The sequence below is a fragment of the Triticum aestivum genome, chromosome 4A (assembly GCF_018294505.1).
Source record: "Triticum aestivum cultivar Chinese Spring chromosome 4A, IWGSC CS RefSeq v2.1, whole genome shotgun sequence".
Classification (NCBI taxonomy): Eukaryota; Viridiplantae; Streptophyta; class Magnoliopsida; order Poales; family Poaceae; genus Triticum; species Triticum aestivum.
In genome coordinates this window covers 745,030,420-745,055,787 of record NC_057803.1, presented here as the reverse complement: position 1 = coordinate 745,055,787, position 25,368 = coordinate 745,030,420, and the positions used below count along the sequence as shown (strand labels likewise).

The following is a 25,368-nucleotide window of genomic DNA, read 5'->3' as shown; positions in this document are numbered from 1 at the left end:
CACGGTAGAAGATAGAGAAAAGATGAGTGTCATACCCTATGCCTCGGCAATAGGGTCTATTATGTATGACATGTTGTGTACCAGACCTGATGTAAACCTTGTCGTGAGTTTGGTAGCAAGGTACCAAAGTAATCCCAGCATGGAACACTGGACAGCGGTCAAAAATATCCTGAAGTACCTGAAAAGGACTAAGAATATGTTTCTTATTTATGGAGGTGACGAAGAGCTCGTCGTAAAGGGTTACGTCGATGCTAGCTTTGACACAAATCTGGATCACTCCAAGTCACAAACCGGATACGTGTATATTTTGAATGGTGGGGCAGTAAGCTGGTGCAGTAGCAAGAAAAGCGTCGTGGCGGGATCTACATGTGAAGCGGAGTACATGGCAGCCTCGAAGGCAGCACATGAAGCAATCTGGATGAAGCAGTTCATTACTGACCTAGGAGTTATTCCCAATGCGTCGGGGCCGATGACTCTCTTCTGTGACAACACTAGAGCTATTGCCCTTGCCAAGGAGCCCAGGTTTCACAAGAAGACCAGGCATATCACGCGTCGCTTCAACTCCATTCATGAAAATGTTCAAGATGGAGACATAGATATTTGCAAAGTGCATACGGATCTGAATGTCGCAGATCCACTGACTAAACCTCTTCCGCGAGAAAAACATGATCAACACCAAAACTCTATGGGTGTTTGATTCATCACAGTGTAACTAGATTATTGACTCTAGTGCAAGTGGGAGACTGTTGGAAATATGCCCTAGAGGCAATAATAAAATGATTATTATTATATTTCCTTGTTCATGATAATTGTCTACTAATTCATGCTATAATTGTATTGACCGGAAACCGTAATACATGTTGAATACATAGACCACAACATGTCCCTAGTAAGCCTCTAGTTGACTAGCTCGTTGATCAACAGATGGTCATGGTTTCCTGACTATGGACATTGGATGTCATTGATAACGAGATCACATCATTGGGAGAATGATGTGATGGACAAGACCCAATAGTAAGCATAGCACAAGATCGTGTTGTTCGTCTGCTAAAGCTTTTCTAATGTCAAGTATCATTTCCTTAGACCATGAGATTGTGTAACTCCCGGATACCGTAAGAGTGCTTTGGGTGTACCAAACGTCACAACGTAACTTGGTGACTATAAAGGTGCTCTACAGGTATCTCCGAAAGTGTCTGTTGGGTTGGCATGAATTGAGACTGGGATTTGTCACTGCGGATGACGAAGAGGTATCTCTGGGCCCACTCGGTAATGCATCATCATAATGAGCTCAATGTGACTAAGTGGTTAGTCACGGGATCATGCATTATGGAATGAGTAAAGTGACTTGCCGGTAACGAGATTGAACGAGGTATTGGGATACCGACGATCGAATCTCGGGCAAGTAATGTACCGATTGACAAAGGGAATTGTATACGGGATTACTTGAATCCTCGACATCGTGGTTCATCCGATGAGATCATCGTGGAACATGTGGGAGCCAGCATTGGTATCCAGATCCGATGTTGGTTATTGGCCGGAGAACTATCTCGGTCATGTCTGTGTGATTCCCGAACCCGTAGGGTCTACACACTTAAGGTTCGATGACGCTAGGGTTATAAGGAAGATTTGTATGTGATTACCGAATGTTATTTGGATCCCGTATGAGATCCCAGACGTCAAGAGGAGTTCCGGAATGGTCCGGAGGTGAAGATTTATATATGGGAAGTCATCATACAGTCACCGGAAATATTCGGGGGGTATGCCGGTATTGTACCGGGACCACCGGAGGGGTTCCATGGGTCCACCGGGAGGGTCCACCTATCCCGGAGGGCCTTATGGGCTGTAGGTGGAAAGGAACCAGCCCCATGCACCTAGGGTTGCGGGGGAACCCTAAGGGGGGCGCCCCCCTTGCTTGGGGGGCAAGCCCCCTCCCCCCTTGGCCGCCGACCCCCCCTCTAGATCCCATCTAGAGGGGCCGGCCCCCTTCCCCCTTCTCCCTATAAATAGAGGGGTGAGGGGAGGGCTGCAACACCACATCCAAGGAGCAGCCCCTCCCCTCCCCAACACCTCTCCTCCTCTGCGCGAGCTTGGCGAAGCCCTGCCGGAGAACTGCCACTCCACCACCACCACGCCATCGTGCTGCTATTGGAGCCATCTTCCTCAACCTCTCCCTCCTCCTTGCTGGATCAAGGCGCGGGAGACATCACCGGGCTGCACGTGTGTTGAACGCGGAGGTGCCATTATTCGGCGCTAAGATCGGAATCCACCACGATCTGAATCGCTTCGAGTACGACTCCTTCATCCGCGTTCTTGTAACGCTTCCATCTCGCGATCTTCAAGGGTATGAAGATGCACTCCCGTCTCTCTCGTTGTCAGTTACTCCATAGATTGATCTTGGTGATGCATAGAATTTTTTTTAATTTCTACAATGATCCCCAACATATTCCTGACCTTAAGCCGATTGGTGTTTCTGAATCGCGGCATAAGGGCACACTGGATGGAAAAGGCATGCTAGGAGGGGATCAAATAATATGTATGGACGGGCATTCTCTCACTGAAGCACACTACACAGTTCTACAGAATTCCGCCTTGGTGGCTCCATATATGGAGGAACACAAGGATTTTCTACACTCCAAACACCCGGAGCAGTCTGACGACTGGATTACACGTGAACAAATAGGGACTTTTGTCGGTTGGTTGCAGACATGTGCCATGCATGATGGTGATATTGAAGATGACATGTACTTGTTGTCCTAGTTACCATCTTTGAATATAATGACTTCCAAAGGGTACGAGATAAATGGGAATACATTTTACACGATCGCCCAAGATAAGAAGAGCACCAACCAAAACAGTGGTGTCCGCTTTGATGCAACAACCAACATGGGAAAGGAAACATATTATGGTTACATAGAGGACATACGGGAACTTAACTATGGAGGTGGTTTTAAGGTCCCTTTGTTTCGGTGCAAATGGGTCAATATGACACGAGGCGGGGTAACGGAAGACCCGCAGTACAGATACCGCCCGTCACACCCTGGGAATTGGTTTCGCCCGAAGCATCGGACCAATGATCACCCATGACTTCTGTGTACCACTAGTGCCACAAAGGCCTTTGGTGGTCTTATTGGCGCATACCACGGTGGGGTCTTCGACTGGTTCCCCTTCCCATTTCCCCGAACTAAATCGCCCTAAGACCATTACCATTAATTCGTATTTTCCCATCAACTAGCTAAAATTGATTAACCCAAGGATTAGGATCCTTTTTTCTTTTTTCCTCTGTGTGTATTTTACATACCACAGTAATTTGCTATAGAGAATTTCTAATTTCTATTAAATCAAAATAAGATAATATAAGATATTATATTATTGCTGGAAAAAATTGACACAATCAAACCCGAATGAACAAAATGTTGAATTGAATCGTACCAGTCTATACTGGGGTTTATTACTCATTTTTGTACTTGCTGTTTTATTTTCCAATTACTTCTTCAATTGAGAGAAAGAAAGGAGTGTATCACGGCATTGAAGCAGAAGAAACAGAAATGTTTTCCTTTCTTTCGCATTCGATTTGCATGCCCCCTGTAGATTTGACCCATTCTTTATTTAGCATTGGACCCTCTATAGCAGTCATATCAGTTTTATTAAGTTTTTTAGTTATCCCTTCGGGATATCATTTTGTTTTAGCCGATCTTAGTATTGATGTTTTTTATGGGATAAATAAATTGCACAAATCAAATACTTCATGTGTGTATTCGTATCTACAGACATGAGAAAGTAACAGGGAAATACTGGAATACCTCGACTACCTAACTCTTTCATTTCTTGAGTAACAGAAGCAGAGCAGAAGAATGCCTTCTGGAGACTTCAAAATAACTGACATAATTTTGTATTTTTCCTGATCAGAAAAATACATGAAAAAGATAGGAGGTAGATTTTTTTTTTGGATTTATGGTTAAATCAAAGTGGTTTCAAACCATAACAGTTGGCTTGCGAAATTCGTTGTTCCGGTCTTAGTACACTAGCTAAGAAATCCAACACGTTCTTGTAAATCCACACCTTCGATGAAATATTTGGATCAGTGATAAAAAAGAAATAATAAAGGCCATTTCTTCTAAAAAATTAGAATAGTGAGACGTATTAAAACGCAATTTGCGTTCCAAATTGCTAGCTTTTCTCTTTCGGTATTATGAAATTCCATTCCCATTAGAATATTCATTGACAGATAATAAAAAAAGGAAAAAGAGCCGGGTATTCTGAGTGGAGTCTGGAATGAGACCTGCTGCCTCTGGCTTGACCATTAGCTGCTCTATCTGTTATTGGCATGGCATTCCTGAACCCATAGAAAAAGAAGGATTAGGATACGTCCATGGAAATAGACAATAGTGGATCTCAACAATCTTGCGTATGCAGGCGAACCATTCGTCCTAGCCAATGATATGGCGCAGGTTTTCTATGTGAAAGACATGTCTACCAGGCTGAGAAAAAGAAAAAAAGATAAGGAAGCGAATACATCATACGATGAGCTAAAGCATCACATAGTTCTTTCAGAGAAAAGAAACATCGTGGGAGTGGATGACAAGACAGAATATCAGAAGATTATGAAAAGTTTGATGAAATTACTCCATTCACAGTGAATATTGATCCGAGCATCCAGCTAAATGATGAAGATTGTCCATGGTTACGGCGCAAAGGGACACACGCAAAGAAAAAGTTTCACACCCAAAGATCCCACTCTGGGATGTGATAGGCTTCACCGTCATCACTTTCTTCTGTATTGACTTTCCGGACTTATATATCTGGAAAGTGCCGCTTCAAACAAACCTGAGGGAATCTTTGTAATAGTCAGGGTTAGGGTACTTATGTGTTTTGGCATTTGAAACCTAAAAAAATTTTATGTGCAAAAACTGGATGCACTTCGTCTACAAATTAATTCGTCAAATAATTCAAATTTAAACTATTCAAATTTGAAAACTACTGGCACTAACAGAAAGTTTGTAATTTTTTGTACCTAAAGAAAAATATTCAGAATTAAATAAATGAAAATAAATAAAGTAGAAAAGAAAAAAAAATCAGACAAAAACTAAATAAAAAATGCCCACCTACTGGGCCACAGCAGCCTGCATAGGACCAGTAACCCAACCTGTAGTTGGGCCAGGATGCAGGTCCGCAAGGCCTAGTAGGCCGACAGGGCAGAGTAGTAGAGTTACGCCCAGAAGCCTGCTATAGAGAGGAGTTCGAGAGAGCAGCCGCACCGGGGCTTTTTAACAGGTGCGGGCGCCCCTCGGCTAGCGAGGTGGGACTAAACTTGCCCGCACCGCACATGCGCCAGTGCCCCCCCTTTAGTACCGGGTGGTGGATCCAACCGGTACTAAAGGGGGGTCTTTACTACCGGTTGTAGCCACCACTCGGTACTAAAGGGGGGTCGCTTCACGCCGCTTCGCCTGGCCAAAACAGCCCTTTAGTATCGGTTGGTGGCTCCAACCGGTACTAAAGGGTGGTTCTATATAAGAAACAGTTCAAAAAATCAGTTTCTCATCTCTCTCTGCTTCTTCTCCTCTACCCCGTCGCCGCCGCCCCTCGTGCCGCCCCCGTCGCGGCCCCTCGTCGACGCTCACGGCGCCACCCCTCGTCGTCGCCGCCGTCGCCGGCCCGTCCCCGTCGCCGCACCGGCCCGTCGCCGCCCCCTCTGCCTCGCCGTCCCCTCGCCTCGCCCTCGCCGTCACCATCGCCATCACCTCGACCTCGCTCGCGCTGTGAGCCCCTCTCCTCCCTCCGCGTCGGCGCGCCGCTGGTGCACACGCGCATGTGCGCCCGCACACACACACACACACACACACACACACGCATGCACACACACACAGACACACACACGCGCACGCACACACACACACACGATCTTGTTTTTAGTTTTTAGTTTTTTAGTTTTTTCTGTTTTTTATACAAATTTTTTCGATGAATTAATTAGTTAGATTAGATTAATGTCAAATAGTATATAGAAATGTTAGAAATTTTAGAAATGTTAGTTTTAGCTAGATGAATTAGATTAATTTCAAATTGTTATAGAAATGTTAGAAATATTATAGAAATGTTAGTTTTTAGTTTCTTATAATTTTAGTTATAGAAATTTAGAATTTGCATATAAGAAATCACAATCCAATCATTTAAAAATTGTTACTTTTGCGACGTATAGTATTTGTTCTCGACGATGCCCGGCCCGCATCCTCGCCATCGGTCCGTTTGCAACGACGTCCTGCTTCAGAGGACCCATGTCCGGGACTGGGCTCCGCTGGGCTGGCACTGGGAGGTGCTACCTTCAGGGGCTCGCCGCTTGGTGAGGAACCCGGGTCCCGTCGTCGACCATGAGCTCCTTTGGTAGCGTTCCCGTGGGCCACTTTCGGTGCAGAGGAAGTCGGCCCTGCCGGAGGTGGTGCGTCACCGTGTGAGGGAGGAGGACGAGCACGTCCGTCGCTACATGGCTGCTATGGACGTCAGGTTCTCCAATACCTGGCAGAGTCTTTGGGGAGATCACCAGAGCTATGATCTTGTGATGGTTCCTTCTCTTTGGGTGTCCACCGCCCGCGCCTCAGGAACCACGAGTGGCCTAGATTATTTTGTAGAATTCGATCTTTATTTGCTAGCTAGCTATAGTGATGTATTCGATATATAATATTTGAGACGATGTATTCTAGATTATATATTATTCGAGACGATGCATATTATGTACTATGATTCAGGATTTCCTTATTGATTTTGAATACTAAATTGTTTTATAATTCTTCTGGATTAGTTAATTAAAAGCTATGGCGGATAATACCGGCAGAGAGGGAGAAGAGGCCCTGTTCGAGATCATACGCTCACCTCGCGGGCCAGATGATCGAAATGAAGAAGATGACGACTCCCAATATCTGAACAATACCGGGGAGGGTGATGATGAGATGATATTCGATCGCAACGACAGAATTGATGAAGTCATGGACGGCGACTATGATTATGATGGTGAAGAAAATGTTGATCTTGAAATTAGCGAAGAAAATGTTGATCTTGAAATAACAGAGAACGGTGAGGTATATTTATATAAGCAGTCATCTAGTGATCTAACATGTTTTAAATGATTTGAAGATATATTAACGAATCGATCTTTTTCTTTCAACCCTCCGGATCAAGCAAATCTTCTACAGGCAGAGTGCGAGGCCCGGGCCAAAAGTTGAACGAGGGCGTAAAGTTACATTGAGCTGGCCCCCAGGTGTAGAACTTGGTTCTATGCACATGGGGGGCGTTGGACCCGAAGACAGGCCAGGTTTTGAAGAAGGCATGTCTTAAAGGAGCCGATGTTAAGTTAGTTGAAGCAATAGAAGAAGCTCGAAAGGGGGTGTTCACGCCCAACAAAGAGAACGATGAGCTTACGCGCGCCCTGGGAAATCCTGAACACCCAGGAAGAACACGAGGCAAGGGCGTTCTTCCGTGGTATGAGGGCTCTTCTGACTGGAACGCCGACTACAGAAGCCGTGCGAGAAGGAAGATGGAGGAGGAGAAGAAGAAGAAGCTGGAGGACGAGCAGAGGAAGCAGGAATCAGAACGCCTTCAAGGCCTAGAATCAGCGCACGCGGACTTGGCACTCAAATTGCAGCGGCATCAGCAGCAGATCGACTCGCTTAGCCAGGAAAGGGGGTCTCAGCATTGGATAGCACCGTCCCATCCATGCCGAGAAGCAGCGCGGGTTCCGCCCCAGGCGACACACTGCTGGATAAATACCCTGTGGATGATATCATGGAGAACATTAACTGTGAGCTACACTTCAAAATAAAGAACATATCCGTGAAGGCGGCTGACGCCGTTGCTTATACAAATCCTCCCGGAGCAACCTACCATTGCAGAACGATACCAGCCGGCTATGCTCGTGTCGTGGTTGATGAGGTGGTGGACCAATATTCGGGGCTAGCGCTTGACATTCGTAGAGGTGACGAGGAGCACACACTGGTAGAGGCCATACATCGTATCATCCTATGAAGAAAGGATTGCATAATCTTTCGAAGGCCACCGACACCGCGTCAGCTAGAGCTTGACATCCTAGAAGGTGACAAGGAGCAGACGACTCCCTCCTCTCATACCCACTCCCTTCTCCCTTCTCCTAGACCCCCCTAGATCCTCAACCAACAGGGTCATAAAAGGCGGCGTCCACAACCTAGGGAACATCTCGGCCCATGCGGCGGCTCCGAAGTGCCACCCATTCAACGCCCTTGACAAAGTAGCCACACCATTGCCGACCACTCCAGGTTCAAATGGTGGCTCACCATCCTGAGGTAGGCATGCCACTCATAGCTCCAGCCAATGGGGCCACCCGCCAAGCGTTGAAATGGCATGCATCCCAATCATCGTTGTCTCAACGGGAAACCCCTCCTCTCCCTCACTCGCTTCGTTGGACGAGAGGTGGTACATGGTGTTGGCGCCACTCCAGTAGGTAGCCAAAATGGCAACACCTGTCGAGGGATGTAGGCCGTCGGTTGGGGGCACAAACATCGTACAGTGGGATTAAGAGCATCTCCAACACGAATCACCAAATAGACCTGATAAAATGTCCGCGGACACGTCCGACAGGACGTCGCCATCCAACGCTATACCCCCAAACACCCTACTTGTTCGCCCTTGTCCATGAAGACAAGAGAGAAGGGGCGAAAAGAACAAGTGCATTTGGGTGGGCTTTGAGGTTGAGTTGGCGACATCAATAAACTCTCCAGATACCAACACACCTCCCCTCAATTTGGTTCCGATTTGTGAGATTTCAGACAGTCACCACCGATTCGGTGAGCCGCATTGGATGCCTTTTTTGTCCATTGGACCCTTGAGGGCGATTTGGTGATCCACATTGGAGATGCGCTAATTGGTGCTAGAGTGGGGTAAGCCCAGGTGGACACCCATACGTTTTCCTAATATAAGTGGCCAACAGTGTTGTGTTCGATGTTTCATCTGGAATTTAAGCCCATCTTTACTAAAACAAAAAGTTTAAAATATTCACAAATTTGGAATAATATTATAGTAATTTATAAAATATTCGCAAATGCATACATATTTTTAAGCATGGCAAATCCGATGCCCTGGACGGCAAATTATGTTGTCGCGAGCGTGGAAATTCCTTCAGCAACCATGATAAATCCTCTTATATCTTAGAAACTCTTGTGAATTAAAAAATATTCATAAATTTCAAATAATACTACACTAATTTATAAATATTCTCAAATTTATAGAGATTTTTAAGCATAGCAAATTTGATGCCCGGGATGGCAACTTACGATGTTGCGAACATGGAAATTTCCTTCAACAATAATGGTAAATCATTGCAATGCTCAATTTTTTGCCAGGATTTCTCATGCTTGATGAAGGAATTGCCGTGCTTGTGACATAATTTGTCACCCCAGACCTCCAATTTTCCATACTTCAAAATTGGACGCCAATTTTTTTTACATTCCCGTTTAGGAAAAGATATGGCTTGGCATTTTTTTTTGAGAAGACTATGGTTTGGCAGTTAGATTCCTAGTTAGGACTTGTTTTGTCAAAGCTCCTATTCCCACCTTTTTTTTGAGACAGTCCTCATATTCCCACCTTCAGTGGGAAAATAGACACTATCGCACAGTTTGGGCCAGCCCACAAGCGCTAGGTGTGGTCCTCTCGTGTTTGTTCGCACATTCCTCTCCGCTCGCTTTTTCCTCAGTCATTCGCTATTCTAAGAAAACCATCGGTAGAGAAAACTAACAATCATGAGATTTAAAAATTGTAGATTAAAAAAATGTTAATGAATTCTAAAAATTGTTCATGTTTAAAAAAAAAGTCATGATTAGAAAGATGTTTCGAATTGTTTTTTAAAAACCTGAATTTGAAAATACAAAAAGTATATAGAATATTCGTAAATTATAAAAATACTTTTGGATAATTTAAAATCTTTGTTAATTTGAATAAATATCACCAATTTGTAAACATTTCTCTGATTTGAAAAACATTCTCGTGATAGAAAAACGTTCACAAATTTTAGAAAAACTTCATGATTTTTTTAAAAATACCAAGATTTAAAAATTGATCCCAATTTTTAAAACCACATTTATCTTTGAAGTGTCTATGAAATGAAAAATATTCACAAATTTGGAATATTATTTTATTACTCTATGAAATATTTAAAAATTTACACAGATTTTGAAGCATGGCAATAATGTTCGGGAGTGTAAATTATGTTGTTGTAAGCATGGTTATTTCCTTCAGGAAGCATGGTAAATCCTTGCCATGCTCAGTTTTTTGCCAGGATTTGTCATGCATGATGAAGGAAATTGTTGTGCTCGCGACAACATGATAGGATGTCAGATTCACGGCAACACGATCCTTTTTAGGAAATATATGCTTGATAGTTAGATTCCTAGTTAGGCCTTGTTTGATCGGAGCTCCTATTACAGCGTTCAGCAGGGAATAGTAACTATATCGCACCCTTTGGCCGGCGTATAAGAGCTAGGTGCGGTCCTATCATGTTTGCTTGCTCACTCCTCTCCGCCCGCTTTTTATCCCCTACCATTCGCAATTCTAAGAAAACAATATGTAGAGAAAGCCAACAGCTTCTGGGTTTGAAAAAATAATGCTATTGGTTTAAAAAGTGACTTAAAAAATTTGAACATTAGAAAAGTGTTCACGGAAATTTAAAATGTTCATGTTTAAAAACTGTCATGATTGGGGAGATGTTCCAAATTTAGAAAATAATCATGAATTTGGAAAATGTTCAAGAGTTCCATAAAATATTCATAAATTATAAAAACTTTTGAATTAACAAAAATATTCATGAATTTAAAAATACTCACGATTTCACGAATTAGATAAAAAAATTAAAAATTAAAAAAAATCTTCATGTGTTTTCAAAAAATATTCGCTGATTTGAAAAATGTTCACATTTTTTTAAAACGTCAGGTATCTTAAAAATCTTTTTAAATTTAATAAGATTGAAAAATTTGGAATAATGAATACAAATTTATAAAGTCTTTATTTGTGAATTTGAAAAATATTCAAGCTGACCACAGCAAAAATGGGCAAGATCCGCCAGTGTTCCCAACTGAGATACCATCAAGACGGTATGTCAATTAAGATGCAGAGCAGCTTGCCACCACACCAAAAGGGAAACCATCAGCTGTTCGCTCCATTTCTCCTTTTCCTTTTTGGGCTGCAAAACAACTTGTACATATTAGCCAGTAATAGAAAGCGCATTCGTCAGGTCTTGGTAATTCGAGATTACCTTGCAGTCCAGGTCCTGTAATTCGTAAGAATTCAGTGACAGGATAAATTAATGTCTTCATAGCATAACCACACATGCCTGGAATGAGTGAGATCTGGAGCCATCCAGGTTCTGCAATTAGTTTCCCATCTGCCATCATCCATCACAATAGCTCCCAAGCCGAGCCAGCATACCCACATTTTTCATGCACATTTCCACTGATTGCACCAGCAAAACAGAGCACGGCTACTTCCCTTACGTAAGCCGGAAAACTGAGCAGGGAACCAAATTGTGCACCAAACAGTATAAGCCTCTTCACGCCTTTCTCACTATATATGGAAGTCCTCATTTGTAGTACATGAGATAGATAAACAGAGCAGGGAATGAGCAGCTGGAAAAATAATCACAGCACATGCCCTGAAGATCTGAAGCAGCAGGCTTTCTATCTATACCAACAAAAGTTCCAGCGTGCAAGGGAAATAGCCATGGCACATGGCAAATGATTTCAAGTTTGAAACCCAAGTACTGCAATACATCACACAACTCTCATTACAGAGTGAGTGATAAAAGAGACCTTCCGTCACATTTATCTAGAGGTATGTAAGAGCACACAAGACATTAAAAAAATACAATCCATGCACACAAAGTACTATGAATACACAAGGATAGGCTGGCAGAACAGGGCGACAATAACGGGATGCAAATTAGACAATACTTTCGGCAATGAATAATAGCATGAACAAAATGACAGCTGGCAACGCATGAGGTGGCAGCAGGGACAGGAGGTGGTGTACGAGAGGGCAATGCATGAGGCAGATCGCGAAGCAGGAGTCCGACCGAGGGAATCAGCACCGGCCAATGAAGTAGTAGACACCTTTAAGAGTGCAAAGGTGGCCGACGGGAGCTAACTTACCTCCCCGTTTATTTGTAGGTGGGAATCCAAATCACACACTATCTAAATTCCTTCCAGCGGATATGAGCAATCTTTGGCCAACTTTCTCCATCAGGTGCTCGGCAGTTCTCCTTCAACAGCTCAGAACAAGCCAATACGCGTATGTTTTGGAGGGAGGATGGCAGATCTGGTAAAGATGATATGTTGAGGCAGCGCTGGATGTGAAGATTCTTCAGATTGGAGAAGCATTTCAGATTTGTTGGCAGGGAAATCATCCGACAACCAAAGAATGTCAGGCTCTGGACAGATGTGAAATTTGCGGATTCTTCGAATGAAATAACTGGCTCCTCGCAGTTTATAAGAGAGAGGGTTTTTGGAACTGTGAAACCTTCAGCAGAGAGCATGTTGTTGAGTATTACAGGACTGCTAACTCCGAGTGAATTCTGGACTCGAAACTCTGAGATACACTCCGGGATGAGTTTCGGAACATCATACAAATGTACACTTTCAAGTTGCAGGGAAGACAATCCTTCGAGCGTACATAAATCTGGCAAGCTAAACAGTGAGAATGATTTAACAGAGGTTAGATTACCAACAGACATGCAAGCGGTGCTTCTGCAATATCTTATTTCAATAGCATTAATGTGTGGCCAGTCAGCACAGAGGAAGTCAGCTCCAAGCACACAATTCCATATACATAGACTCTCAAGAGATAATGGCAAACATTCTGCTCCACATGCCAACTCTGAAGAAGGGCAGAACATCAATGTCACATGAGAAAGAGAGGTAGCAGCTCGTAAGCCCCCTAATGACCTGAGACGCCAGCAAGATTTGATGACCAAGCTGCCAAGTTTTGTCAAATGTTGGTGGACCTCTTCTGAAGGAAGTGTAGTTAAAGTCATAATTTCTTCTAAGGACAACCTTTCTAGAGAAGTCAAGCCATCAAGGCAAATAGCTAAAGCTCCATCTGTAATACTGCATGAAGAAAGAGAAAGTCGACGAAGTCCTGATGGTAGAACCAGCGGGAGCCCAATGCTCCTTCCATAGATGAGTCTAATCCTCTGTTCGTGACAATATATACATGCCTTGATGATATCCTCTTTTACCAATACTTCATCTTCCTCTCTTTCTGGAGAACTTTCAAGGTTTTCAACATGTGATACATCAGCACGCATCAGTATCTTCAGCTGCTTGAGAAATGAATATTCCGATGAGAGCACCAACTTAATATATGATCCTGAATCCACCTCCCAGATTAAACTAAGTTGGGATGCCAAGTGGTCTGTCCTCATGATATTCTCTCTCTGATCATGATTCTCCAACTCATCGTTGGAAATGAATACAAGAAGTGGGCATTTTTTTACTTCTAACACTTCAAGGCCTAGTGGAAGAAGAGGTAATGTCTTCAGGTTTGGCACATCGCAGAGGACAAGTGAAGAACAATTCTCAAATAGCTCAATATTGGATGGTAGGCTTTGTAATGCGCTGCAATTAACAAAGCATAAAGATTCCAAATTCTCAAAATATGAAGCATCAAGTAACCAGTCTGGATGTTTTGAAGATTTGTAACCATCAATTTGAATACGCCTCAATTGAGGCGGTGGCATCAGGCCCTCTAGAATCTCCAAATGTAAACTATCATCTGCATTCACGTTATTCTTGCAACTCCAGACAAGATGCAAATCCCAAATATGTTTTTTCTGGTGCAGTTTTGATTCTAGGGCTTCATCCTTCCCAGCGACATTCTCAAGGTTATATACACTAAATTGGCCATGAATCTCGTTCATGTCCCTCAACTGTTGCAACTCATATCCCTTTTCCTTTTGCACTGAAAATTTCCTAACTTGTTGAAGCGAAGTTAGCTTGCCAATGTTACGAATTCGAGGCAGGGCTATGCATTTTCTACTATTTTGATGCCTTTTAATATGCCGTAGCTTCGTTAAATTACAGAGTTTCTCAGGCAAACTCTCAACTGTGTGATTGAAGAGAAGTAACTGCAAGTGGTAAAGAGTACACAGTGATTTTGGCAAATCAGAAATCAGTGTTCTGATGATGTTCAAATACCGAAGGTGCTTCAACTCACCAACAGATTCTGGCAACCTACTACTGCTGTAAGATGACAAAGATAGTACACGCAACTTCTTCAAATTCTGTAGTATCTTAAAAAGGTAGCTTACATCATCCATTAGGGGGTCTATGCAGATAATCGTGCGTAAATGATGTAGCTTGCAGATACTTTGTTCATGTTGCTTCATACTATCAACACGAACAGATAGGTGGCGTACAGTGGATGGTATTTCTGTCACCTTATCACCTTCCAATCTGAAGTAGTCTTTTTGGGAGAGTGATTCTGCCAGGTCATGAAGGAGATCATGCATAACAAAGTATGTCCCATAAGCTTGTTGAAAGAACGAAACAGAGATCATTTCATTGAAGCAATCCCACCCTGCTCCCAACATCTTCCACTCTCTTGTTTTTGTTACACGAATCAATAAGGCCCTCTGCCATCCAAAGATGAACCAACTCATTAATGTCATACTTGTGGCCTTTTGGAAACAAGCTGCAATATAGGAAGCACCTCTGCAGACATGGACCTAACTTCTCATAACTCCAGAACAGAGCTCTCAAGGGATCACTTAGTTTGTCAATCTTTATAGTAAGAGCATCCTTCCATGCAGTGATATCTGTTTTCCCTTTCAACTGGGAACCCACAGCTTTTGCCGCCAAAGGAGATTGTCCAAGCCTTTTAGCAATCTTCCCTGCAAGATCTTCCAGCCTTTCATGCAACTGCGGATTTGTAATTTCTGGTCCAGAGAATGCATGGTATTTGAAGAGTGCCAAGAACTGAGTTTCTTTCATCTTTTCCAGAGGACACACTTCACAGCAAAGAGCAGCTGGAAATATATTATGTCGAGAAGTTACCAAAACTTTGCTTCCTGTCTCTTGGGAAACTAGAGGAGCTAACAGTTGGTCCCATTCTCTGTCACTGCCAGGTTCAAACCAAACATCATCCAACACGAGCAGGAATTTCCCTGACTCTTGCAATATGTTGGACAGCTTGCGTTGCAGAGTATCAAGGTTATCAATGCGTGGGCACTCCCCCTGAGAGGCAGACTCAATTATCTCCCGTGTATGACGACGGACATCAAGTTTGCGTGAGATGCTTACCCACATTGTCACATCAAAATGTTCTTTTACCCTTTTGTCATTGTAAACAAGCTGTGCCAAGGTGGACTTTCCCATGCCTCCAGCTCCAACAATGGCCAAACCCGAGTACATAGCAACACTAGACTCAGTAGTAGCAGTTGTCTTGGTAAGACACTCTATTATATGATCACGATCCTTATCACGACCAATCACTTTCAGAGGTGGCAGTGATGTGGTCTCAGGAACAGCAGCTGATGGTATGATGGGGCGCTCCGCAATATAACCAGCTGGTAAGCAGAGCAGTTGACGGAAGTCCTTAGCTTTTGCCAAGGTAGCCTTCAATTCATTCAGATGTTGAATTAGCTTTCTGTTCTCAGAGCTCAGATTGGATAGCCTGCTTGATGCAGCACGCAAAGGCTTCATTAAAGTGCTGCTGATGGAGGAATTGGCCGACGAGGAATCCTTCCCCTTGGCATGGCGCTTGAGGAGGTTATACTCATGCTTGTCCAGCAAGTCTTCAGCCAGGTAGAAGCCTTCTTTGAGTTCCTGAAGCCATTTGTCCAACCTGGGCCTGTGGTTTCCCTTATCTGCTGCTTCAATCAATAGCTCAAACTGCGGCAAGACAGTGGTCTCCAGTTCATGGAGCTCACGTGCCATATTCACTCCAAGGTACGTTGAAGCATTAGAAAGGAGCTTCTTTAAGGCCGGCGATGCAGCCAATTTTAAGCTTATGCTTAAGGCAGCACTAGCTAATGCCACTTCCATCGGATTGTAGGGTTTATTTTTTGGGGTGTATAGGCCTAGGGAGGGAGTTTTGTTTGTTCTGTGGATTAACAGATCTTGGGTGTACAAAGACAAATTATGGGAAACAGGTAAAAGAACAGACTTCTCCTTTCCACTCTCTTTTTCGGATTTGTTTTAGTGTGGAATGGCCTGAATATATTGAAATACTAGGACTGGAATTATTTCTGGAAGCACTGATGGATGAAAAACCTGTTGAAGTAGTAAATCACGAGTTAAATTAGCAAACTGCAATGGTGAAAAGAAAAGAGAAACCCGCTGGCAGAGCAGATCTATAGATAATGGCAAAAAGTAAGAATACTATTTTGAGCGTGGAAACTAACCTGAATAAATAATACAAGAGTAATCAAAGTGCTTTTGGATCGGAGGTAGAAATAACCAATGAATATAGCAACGGATGAACACCTGTTGGAGTGGGAAATCACAAGATAGATTAGCCGGTTGCAACAAGGAAGATAGATAATACAGTAGTAAAAAGCCAGATTTGTATAGGAAACCAGAGGAGATTAGTGGTGAGCTTACACGCACGAGGAAATGAGAAGCAGCGTTGTAGGAGCCGGCACAGCGATGAGGCAAGGCTGCAGGAGAAGCAGATAGTAATCCTTTCCTGCAAGGGAATGAGAGAAGGCAAAAATTCCCAAACAGCAGCGCAGCAAAGCAATAATAGAGAAACCCAACTATATCATCATGTATCCGGTGGAATTCTGCGGTTCCACAATGATTTGCCAATCCCTGTCTAACCTTTCAAGCCTATCCTACCAGCTTAATGCCTACGTAGCCTTCTCCCGTCCGCACACTGTATCCATCCAGTTGGCCTCCCCTTGACTGGTGGTGAGTTGGGCACGCCGTTGTCTTTTGCAACTGGGAAAACGACTGATTTTCCATCTTCCTTAACAGCAATTGTGGTTCCAGAAGCCAAACAATAGACTGAACTTTTCAAAGCAAATGAATGAATGGTTCATTTTTTAATTTCATGTTGCTTCCAGGAAGCTCAATGGAGCTCATCCGTCTTTCGGTCAAACAAAAAAATGAGCATACTGTAAGAACTAATGGATTCTTTGCACACTGAGCATACTGCATACATACACATACATGGAAAGAAAATAGTACTCCCTCTGTCCGAAAATACTTGTCGGAAAGATGGATGTATCTAGACATATATTAGTTGTAGATACATCCAATTTTATCTATTTGTGTGACAAGTATTTCCGGACGGAGGGAGTACTCTAGAAGGAAATTAGAAGAATGAGCATACTGCAATTCAGATTCAGAACTAAACTACTGCTATGCCGGACTGAGCTTCGCCGAATTTGGAGAATCGCAGAGAAACTAAAGCTATTGTGGACTGAGGTCCAGTCATTTTGCTGCCCTGGGTCAAATTGAAGATTGAAGGGGAGGAGACGCGCAAGAGAAAAAAAGTGCACCTTGTTCGCTCTGGGGAATAGATCGGCTCACGCGGTGACCGCGCTCGCACAGGCTCAAATGGTGGCCCGCCGTGGCAGCCTCTACGAACACCCGCAGCTCCAGGCGCCGCAGCCGCCGGAGGCCACCCAGCATGAGCGCCGGCGAGGTCTGCATCCCGACCACCACCATCGTCGATTGGGGGCGCAGATGAGAAAGGCGCGTAGAATGCCTGACGGCGCTGGCTGAGAACGGTGCACAAGAGAGGAGTTGAGGCAAACGGGGGAGCGCACAAGAGAGAGAGAGAGAGAGAGAGAGAGAGAGAGAGAGAGAGAGATAGAGAGAGAGAGAGAGAGAGGAGTTGCCGCCGGTGCAGATTTGCGGCGGAGACGCCGGAGAATGGGGGGGGGGGGGGGGGGGGGGGAGTGGCCAGTGGGTGCGTGAGTGGTGTAGTGGGCTAAGCCCAAGTGGATGGCCCAACCGTGTTGTGTCCCTTGCTATTTTCAGGAAAAAAAGAGATTCTCTTATGTCTCAAAAAAATTCTCTTTGCCTAGAAAACAAAAAGTTTCTCTATTTTTTTTTAGAAAAAAGGCAATGTTCCTCTCTCTCCTCTCCTCTCTTTTTTCTGAGATGTCCTCTCCTCTCCTTCTCTCTAACGTGCATTTTGTCGAGCACCTCGTGTGCATTCTTTTCTCGCCAACATGATTGATACAAGGTAGATCGGGAAAAGAGATTTCTCCCTCACAAGGTGGAATGGTGCGGCGGAGCGGCAGCTCTAGGGCACATTTGCAGGGTCAGATTGAAGAGAACAAGGCAAGAAAGGCAGTGATGGAAAGGCATAGCCTAGTGGTGGAGAGGGGCTGATGCCTTTTCACCAACCCAAGTTCAAGACATGGTACTTGTAATTTGGGTTTGTTGCACTAAAAGAAAGGCAATGATGATGGTTCAAATGGGTGCTTTATATTTTCTTCAGACTAATGACCTCAAAATATTTTCTATTTCTTTTATTTTCATATTTTCCATATGCTCACCTACCACATGTGCCATACGGTACCTGCATATCTTTTAGCCATCTCAATTATACTACTACTAATAACTCAAAATTAGCTTGTTCGACATATTTTGACCCTAAATTAATCTAATAATATGTGGGTTATGTATGTCACATAAACTTGATACCATTGGATTCGTATTCAAAAAATTATTTTGATTTCATAATTATCAATACAATATTATCCAAAGCATTTGCAACCAAACATTTAAAGTTGAACGGTCAAAACAAGCCCTGTATTTTGCAATTGAGAGGCTGGAGAATATTGGCAGAGGCAGAGACACAAATTGCATTGACAATATTCATGCCGTAACCAATGGATGCAAAATGCCACCAAATTTCTCGCACTTGGGTCCAAAATCAAAGCAGCAGCAAGATATGACTAACTCTAATAGAGGCCTGGAGATGATAAGATCACAAGAACCGCATCATTTGTGCAGCCAAAGTCATCATTATATACATACTATTGAAACCAAAGAGCTCAATTTTGATGACAAGAATCTGAGAAGCAACCAGATTGCGACATAGAGTAGCACTTTGAATTTTAGCGCTCCGAATCAGAGTAGCGCTTCTTTCAGGCTTAAAAGTAAAGACAATACAACTTCAGGGAGACCACAATATATGTATACTGGACAAACATATAATAACGGATGGGAAATGGAAATGCTGACTTCAGAATCACCCCAAAGCCACAAAACAAGCTCCCCAGACCACAATACCACAGGCCACAGGATAACAACTAGCAACCTCAGGGCCGTAAAGATGATCGTAACGCTTCATTGCTCACCTGGATTAAGCGGTTGCTCAAAATTCATGGACAACCATATGAGCCTCGCATGCTCTCTTTATGGCGTTCAATTCCTTGACTACATCGTTCATCTTCATTCCGTGCCTTGAAGAATCCTCTCCTCGCAGCAAGCTAAGCCAAGCTTAAACATAGGATATAAGAGTATATCGATGATATGCCGTGTGTCTCCGCTGTAGGTTGCACTAGCATCCAATGTTTCAGCAGCTTATCAGGATAGGCGATCCTGACATATTCGACCAGGCTTGTCACACCATCCATGAAATTGTCAGTACGTCTCCTTCCAGTAAATATTTCCAATAGCAACACCCCATAGCTATATACGTGACCATCCATGGAGGGCTTGGATTCTGTGCCGTACTCTCAAAAACATGTAAACACGAATGTTACTGGCCATGTAATGGGTAGACAAAATTTTGACAGATTACACTCTCAATTCAATCTTGCTTGCCAAGTGAAATCTACTAAACTGATATTATCAAATAATATAAAGATAAATATTCCTAGATGAATTTAAAATGTTGCTCACCTGGTGCGACGTATCCAATTGTGCCTTTAATTACAAGTGAGCTGCTTTCAGTTCCACCACCACTGTGCATGCATTCATCGGTATGCATTATCTTTGCTAGACCAAAGTCGGTGACGTGTGCAACAAAGTCATCATCTAGAAGGATGTTGCATGGTTTGATATCACAATGAACTATGGATGGCTCAATTTGATGGTGAAGATATTCTAATGCCTCTGCAACATCAAGAGCAATGCATAGCCTTTCCATCAAACTTAGCCTTCTAAAGTTCCGGCTGTTAGTCATGGAGTTTGGATGCAGCCATTCATCTAAATTTCCGTTGCAGATAAACTCTAAGATAAGTGCCTTGAACTCATCACCATTACGGTCCAAACTGCTACACATAGTGATCACTTTGACAAGCTTCCGGTGTCGAATCTTCCTTAGGGCCTCACACTCTCTCAAGAAGCTTCTATTAGCTCCTCGTTTGCCAAGATTGAAAACCTTGATTGCTACAGTACATAAACTCTCATCAAGATTTAGAGTTCCAATGTACACATTGCCGAAACTTCCAGAACCAATCAAACTTGTCGGTGAGAATGACTCTGTTGCTGCATCTATCTCAGCATACGATATCCTCTCATGCATCTCTTGGTGAAATCCGACTCCTTGATCAAGACCATTGTTCGGTTTCATTCTTGTCTTCATTAAGTAGCATCCAGTTAGAGAGCACATGAAGAAGATCAAAGTTCCAACCATGCAAAACAGTATGAGCCGCCGCCGATGCTGCGCAGCCTTGGTAGAACCTATATATGGGCATGAAGGGAGTTGCAAGGATGGGGGACCTCCGCATAGCATGCTATTGCCTGGGAGCAAAAATACAGTAGCATTGTGAAAGATCCCTGCATTTGGCACCGGACCAGATAGGTTGTTGAAAGAGAGGTTTAGATATATTAGGAGCTCAAAACTCTGGAGGAACTCAGGAATGGGTCCTGCTAAGTTATTATCAGAAAGGTCCAACTTTTCGAGGCCTCTCAAGGAAGAAAAACCTTTCGGTACTTGCCCGTGCAAAAGATTTCCTTGAAAATTTAGAAAATTCAGTTGGACGCAACTGCTGAGAGTGTCTGGGATTTCACCAGAGAGCTTGTTTATTGATAGGTCGATTGCGCTAAGGCTGTTCAACTTTCCTATCTGTGTTGGAATGGAGCACTTAGAGCATTGTTGGAGAGGTTGAGAAGTACAGTAAGAGAAGGAATCGTAAGTATCTCCTGCGGGATTTCCCCCCACAAGGAGTTAGCGGAAAGATCAAGAGATATAAGTTTTGTGAGAGTACCAAGGTTTGCTGGAATGCTGCCATCTAGAAAGTTATTAGATAGAGAGAGGCTGCTCAATTGTGTGATATTGCCAAATGATTGTGGAATCTTCCCATAGAATCTACTATGGGATAGGTCGAGATACTGGAGGCTAGAAATCAGGCCAATATCAAGAGGCAAAGTGCCTGTGAAAAGGCTATATGTGAGGATAAACATTGTAAGTTTTTTAAACTTCCCTAACCCTGCAGGTAGGGTCCCAGTTATTTTGTTTTTACCTAGTGAAATCCAGTTGAGCTCTGCAGATAGGTTGGCAATAGAAACAGGCATAACACCTTCAAGGTTGTTTTCTTCAAGGTCTAGTACTTCCAGGTTGCTACAGTTGGTTAAGGATACGAGGAAATCCCAATCACTAGGCTCTGTGGTTTGAAGCAAATTGTATCCTAACAAAAATCCCCGGATATGACCATGGATGCCAATGTCCCGTGGAATCAGACCATTATGCTGATTTCCGCCAAGAACCAAAAATTCAAGTGGCGATGCATTTGACAGGGAGCCTGGTATTGGTCCTATAAATTGGTTCACAATTGTGATAAAAAACTTTAGCTTGGGAAGCTTAAAGCCAATATCAAGTGGCAAAGATCCGGAAAACTTGTTGAAGGCAATGTTGAAGTATGTGATGGAGGAAATATTGAACAACGATGGAGGAAAAGGGCCTTCCAGTTTGTTATCCCTGATATCAAACGTAGAAAGATTGTCCAACTTACCTAGAGCTGGAGAGATATGGCCACTGAAACCGTTCTGGCCTAATCCTACGTGTGTCAGTGATGTCAGGTTACCGAGCCAACTCGGGATTTGGCCATGGAATTGGTTTTTGCGCATACTAAGCTTCATGAGGGCTGTGAGGTTGGAGAATGACATGGGAATATCACCAATCAGATTGTTATGGGAAACATTGAGAAATGTGAGCTTTGATAGGAGACCCAGAGAAGCAGGCATGGAACCAGAGAGGTAGTTCCCCCTCAGGTCCAAGGCACGAAGTGATGCACAACCACCAAGGCTGCCTGGGATCTCACCTTCGAAGTTGTTGGCTGAAATACTGAGGGCACGGAGGTGGGTCAGGTTACCGAGCTGCGGGCAGATGGTGCCGGCGAGGCCCAAGCCATGCAGACGTATGGCGGTGACATGGCCTGGGTGCCGGCGGTTGCTGCAGGACACGGCCGTCCACTTGCAGTAATCAGGCAACGTCGTCGTGCTCGTGTCGTTCCTGACAGGGTCCCAGGACCAAGAGGACAGTGCCTCTGCAGGGTCACTGGTTATGAACGATTTGAATGATAGGAGCACACGAAGATCGGCACTGTAGTTGCTACTTTGGTTGTTGGTGGGTTGAGAGGAGCTGGATGTGAGAAAAAGGAGGTAATGAGTGAGAAGATGGACCATGAAAAGCTGCCATGTCTTCATGGTTGAGCAAGGAGGTGGGATGGTAGGTCCTTAATTATTGTATTCTGCACTCCTCTCCTCGTGTGTAGGTTGTTAAATAGACAATAATGCTCACTCTCTGTTGTCGGCCAATTAAATTTTTTTTGACAAAATGCAACAGCGCTGCTTTCATTCATTAAGACGAGGAAAATATTGGACGCTGGCAACCACTCTTTTATGAGCCGTGTCTTCTTTCTGCAGAACCATTTACTGTTTATCTACAGGTACCATCTCTTGCACAGATTGTTGCAGTTTGTGTTCATGTCTTTGACTGGAGGTCTATGTAAATACAGGTAATTCACGCGAATCTTACACACATCTCCGTAGATGCATTGTCTATCACATAGTGGTTTTAACTCGAAGATCTCTTAACTCATGGTTGAGCAAGGTGGAGTTGATTATCATATTCTTGCAATTCCATATTGAGTATGCTAAATGAAAACATTACTTTCTGAAATTACAAATATCTCTATCACGAGTAAATAAAAAGAGAGTGTGAAAATGACTATTGCGATGTCCCGTGCCATGTAGTTGAAGGCGTGACATAATTTCAAACGTTGAATTATTCCAATGATGTTACAAGAAACGGCAATAAATTGGATGTAGAGAAAAAACAGGTTCAGTTGGAATTTTATGTTCACGTTGCACAATCACAAAAGTCACCTATAAGATTCCTATAAACCAAACCATAATGGCGGAGGAAACTTATAGTTACCGAAGGACGGAGATCAGAACTGGATGTAGGAATTCATGAAAAATAATCTCTGAAATCAAGGCTTTGCAATCTGGAACCTTCAGGTTTCAGGTGCTACCAGCGGCGTTCTCGCACAGAGGCTCAAATTAATGGTGGCTCGCAATGTGCACCCGATGTGAGACGGGCATGCCACCCGCAGCTCCAGGCGACGGGGCACGTCCACCATGGGCGCCGCGAGGACCTCTGACCACCGTCGTCGGTTGACGTCAAGGTTTTGGTTACCAGTCGAAATTTCAAGATTTCCCATGGTTACCGCGTATTTCCGTACCCCTCGGTAAATCGCCGTACCGAGCAAAAAATACCAGTTTTTTAAAATTTTTGAATTTAAACACTCGATTTACAGTAAAGTACGTAGGATATAATTAATGCCATTAGAGTTGGTTCTGGCATGTTCGTAGCAACCTAGTTCCTGTTTTGAGAGGTCTCTGGTTCGAATATTCGTTCATTCACTTATTTGAATTCAAAATTCAACTATAAAATTCGCTCGAAATATTCTCGGTATTTCTCGATATTTGTCGGTAACCGTGGTAACCACATTTACCCGTCCCCCTCGGTAAAATTGCCTCATTCGGTAACCAAAACCTTGGTTGACGTCCACCTAGATGGTTGACGGCGCCGACCTCGCACGCAGACGGCGGCTGCGTTGGGCTGGTTGGGCCGTCTGAGGGTCGCACAAGGGAAGGGGAGAGCCAGAGAGGGGACACACGCTGGTGCCGATTTGCGGCGGAGACACCGGCGACGAGGTTTTTTTTTGAGACAATTCACGAAGCTTTTATTGATCCGTCACTAAAGTTACATGGACGAAAGAGAGGTTTTCCGGGTGGCCTAACCAAACATGGCGACCACATCCTAGCCTTAAAGCATGCTTCGCTAAATTGTGAGCCTCGACATTCGAGCTCCTAAACCCATGAGTAAAAATACATGAAGTAAAACTACGAGAGTGTTCTAGTATTTCATGAATAATTGCATCATAATCCCCTCCGCTTTGCTGCTTGATGTCGTCAACCACGATCTTGCAGTCAGATGCCACCTCAATAGAACGGAGATGTAAATCATCTGCCAATGCCAATGATTCTCTAACCGCAAGTGCTTCGAGGGTGGTGGGATCAGTGATGGATTTGAAGCCAAAAGTTGAAGCACCAATAAAAACTCCTCCACCATCTCTGGCAATGACTCCAACCTAATTAACCCCGATCTTCTGGACACTGCAGCATCCACATTGATCTTCATCATATTGGCACTGGGGGCGATCCAGTGATTTGCTCGCTGTACTCTAGTACTGCCTCCCACCGGCAATGGCTTCCTCAGAGTGTGTAAATCTGCCAAGTATGACGGTATGAACAGGTGAGTGGACAACGGGCTCTGGTGGATGTGCTCATACACAACTTTCCTCTTTGCGCTCCAAATAGCCCAAATTGTGACCGCCATACGCATGAACATGTCCACCGACAGCACTTCATTCATAGCAAACAACCAGTCCTGTGGATTTCTGTCAGTATGCTGGCTCATCACCTGGACTAGATCCTCATCCGCTAGAGACCAAATGCACCGGCCATTGTGCATTCAAGCATTGTGTGTCGCCAAGAATCTTGAGCTCCACATATCTTGCATGCATCTGAATCTGGCATGTGCCGGTGTTCAAGCACATCTGCAGTGGGTATTGAACTCGCAAGTCTCCAGAGGAAAAGCTTTATCTTGGGCGGAACTTCCGCCTTCCACAAGGTAGTCCAAGCGTTACTTTCCCGCTCCGATCCCGATGTTCCCGCCGTCTCTTCAATCCAGTTTTCTCTGGTCAGCTTAGTGTTTAAAATGATTCTATATGCTGATTTGACAGAAAAAACGCCCCTTGTCTCTCTACTCCAAGCCCAGAAGTAATTGATATTTCTAGCGCATAACGTGATATACAAAATTGCCTCTGCATCAATTGGCAAAAAAACTGCTCGAACTAATGGCTCGTTCCAGGAGGCCGTCGCAGGTGTG

At 43.8% G+C, this 25,368-nt stretch overlaps 2 pseudogenes; both read right to left on the bottom strand.

Moving 5' to 3' along the window:
• Positions 1-10,982: 10,982 nt before the first annotated feature.
• Positions 10,983-17,598, bottom strand: LOC123088540 (putative disease resistance RPP13-like protein 1; annotated as a pseudogene).
• Positions 17,599-19,338: 1,740 nt separating this feature from the next.
• On the bottom strand, positions 19,339-22,616 carry LOC123088543 (probable LRR receptor-like serine/threonine-protein kinase At3g47570; annotated as a pseudogene).
• Positions 22,617-25,368: the final 2,752 nt, after the last annotated feature.